The sequence below is a fragment of the Somniosus microcephalus genome, unplaced genomic scaffold (genome assembly GCF_052327205.1).
Source record: "Somniosus microcephalus isolate GS21.2 unplaced genomic scaffold, FLI_Smic_1.0 unresolved_chr8, whole genome shotgun sequence".
NCBI classification, from domain to species: Eukaryota; Metazoa; Chordata; class Chondrichthyes; order Squaliformes; family Somniosidae; genus Somniosus; species Somniosus microcephalus.
In genome coordinates, this window is record NW_028225186.1 from 28,373,765 (window position 1) to 28,376,981 (window position 3,217).

A 3,217-nucleotide genomic window follows, 5' to 3' on the forward strand; every position below is an offset into this window, starting at 1 on the left:
GACGAAAACACCGGGAGCTGCGCCGAAACCCTCTCTGACTCGCCGTGTGCATGTCCGTCTTGTCACCAGCGACAGAAACGAGAGGCTGATACCTGGAATGGCGGGAATGACCTACGAAGAGAGATTAAATAGTTTGGGCTTGTACTCACTGGAGTTTAGAAGATTGAGAGGGGATCTCATCGAAACATATAAAATTATGGCAGGCCTGGACAGGCTGAATTCAGAGAGAATGTTTCCAATGGCCGGGGAGCACAGAACCAGGGGCCACAGTCTAAAAATAGCGGGCAAATCATTTAAAACAGAGATGAGGAAGAATTTCTTGACTCAAAGAGTGGTGAGCCTGTGGAATTCCCTGCCACAGAGGGCTGTGAAGGCTAATTCAATAAATATTTTCAAGAGAGAATTGGATATATTTCTGAAGGCTAAGGGGATTAAGGGTTACGGAGAAAAGCGGGGACGGGGTACTGAACTGGTAAGATCAGCTATGATCTCAGATGAAGATCAGCCATGATCTCATTGAATGGCGGAGCAGGCTCGAAGGGCCGAATGGCCTACTCCTGTTCCTATCTCTATGTTTCTATGGAACCCTGAAATAGCCTGAACACCAGCCTCTCTCTATACTGGGACGGCCCGGGGACTCCCACTACGGACGCGAGTCATCCATTTTCGGGGCTTAATCGGGTCGAATACGGTCCCTTACGCAAGGGGAGCCGAAGCCCCGGCCTCTGCCAGGCGTCAGGCTGCCGTTTTTTAAGCCCGACCAAAAACCCGAAAATTGGTTAAAAATGGAAATAAATTTCCACCCAAAAAGGGTTAAAAGTCGGTTGGACGGCAGCCCGGGTCGGTCTCTGCAGACCTGGAGGCCCTAGACAGTAATCTGGAAAACAGACCAAGTCTCGAAAAACCACCTCCTACCATTCTCCAGGTACCCCGCCAACCCCCCCTGCCAGAAATGACAAGTGTCAAATCAGCGGGTCAAACGGCCACCTGTATCCGACCAGGAGCACACAAATCGCTGCAAATGGCCCTTTTATTTTTCTTCATCGGGACTTCCGTCTTGGTTAATGAGTTCCCGAACTCCAACTCATAAACTATGTTCGGAGACACTTGCCAGAAATGACACATGTCAATTTGGCGGGAGCAACTCACTTTCCCAAGCCGGAAAGCATCATCCGAGGCCCGCTTAAAGGGCCCGAATCTTTTCCCATCGGACTTCCGTGTTTTGGTTAATCATGTCTCGAAATCGTTAAATGCACATGTCAATTTGCCAGGAGCAACTCACTTTCCCAAGCCGGAAAGCATCACGGGAGGCCCGCTTAAAGGGCCCGAATCTTTCCCATCGGACTTCCGTGTTTTGGTTAATGATGTCTCGAAATCATTAATGGCACATGTCAATTTGCCGGGAGCAACTCACTTTCCCAGGTCGGGAAGCATCACCCGAGGCCCGCAAAAGGCGGTCAAATCTTTTCCCTTCTGTACTTCCAGTGCACATTTGAATGGCCATATCTCCGCACTCCCGCGTCGGAGCCAGGCTGTTTTTACACCGTTCGACGCGGCTTCCCGTGCCCGTTCGAATGCCGCCTGGCTCGGCGAAAAAGGAGAAATTTTGTATTTTTCGGCCGATTTCGGGAAAACATTTTCCCGCTCTGAACTCGGATTTTTCGGCTTTAATCGTGTCGGATACGGTCCCTTACGCAAGGGAGCCGAAGCCCCGACCTCTGCCGGGCGTCAGGCTGCCGTTTTTAAGCCCGACCAAAAACCCGAAAATTGGTTAAAAATGGAAATAAATTTCCACCCAAAAAGGGTTAAAAGTCGGTTGGACGGCAGCCCGGGTCAGTCTCTGCAGACCTGGAGGCCCTAGACAGTAATCTTGAAAACAGACCAAGTCTTGAGAAACCACCTCCTACCATTCTCCAGGCACCCCGCCAATCCCCCCTGCCAGAAATGACAAGTGTCAAATCAGCGGGACGGATTTGACTTTTGTGAACGACCACCGGCACTTTTTTCGGCTACAGGCAGTCAAATCTTTCTCCTTCCGTACTTCCAGTACAAATTTGAACGGCCATATCTCCGCACTCCCGCGTCGGAGCCAAGCCGTTTTAACACCGTTAGACGCGGCTTCCCGTGCTCGTTCGAATGCCGCCATTGTAGGCGGAAAAGGAGAATTTTTTTATTTTTCGGCCGATTTCGGGAAAAAATTTCCCCCCTCTGAACTCGGATTTTTCGGCTTTAATCGTTTCGTATACGGTCCCTTACGCAAGGGAGCCGAAGCCCCGGCCTCTGCCGGGCGTCAGGCTGCCGTTTTGAAGCCCGACCAAATCCCGAAAATTGGTTAAAAAGGGAAATAAATTTCCACCCAAAAAGGGTTAAAAGTCGGTTGGACGGCAGCCCGGGTCGGTCTCTGCAGAGCCTCAGCAGATGGTGGAGACAGGGACAGCAGTGGAGAGTCCTAGTCGGAGGGCGCAGCACTCTCCCAGCTCGGCTCGGCTCAGCTGCATGTCGACCCTCTGCCTTTGGGTAGATCCACAGTATCAGCAGTGATAGCACTCCAGGAAACTATGCAGGAGTCTCTGGCAGGTTTTGTCTCCAGGGCTGCTGTGAGTGCGGAGCGAATGGAACAGTCCACCGCTAACGCGAGCAGAGCCTTTGTGGAGTCATTGGCGCATCAAGGCATTACCACGGAAAGGATGGCAACCTCCGTGGAAAGGCTGGCTATGGCCATGGAGGAGATACGTCGCGCGAGTAATGAAAACATGGTGACTGTTCAGACTAGACTGACATCTCTGGAGGAGCGATGCGCAGCTATTGAATGGAGAAACCAGACCTTCATGGCAGTCCCTCTGAGAAGGACTGCCAGTCCCGACACGGGTCCCCATGGCTCCGCTGATGTGCAGCAAGGTGCTCTCTCGCCACTTGCAAGCGCTGAGGGGGACCTGACCCATGAGAGGGATGAAAGTGGCAGAGAACAAGGAGGTGGGGGCTCCTCTCCAAGCGCTCAAGCTTCCATGCCACTGACAAGTCCTCGGTCAGAGCCCCACCTGAGTCAGCACCCAAGTGAGATCGGCGTCTCAACCCCTGCACAGCAGCAGGAGAAGGAGACTGCTGCGCAGCCCTTACAGGCTCGCAGACCCAGAGGACGCCCGCCAAATGTGTCCAGACAGGAGCAGCAAGGAAGTGAGCAAGGGGCCTCCACATCTGCTGATGCCACTGGGGTTCC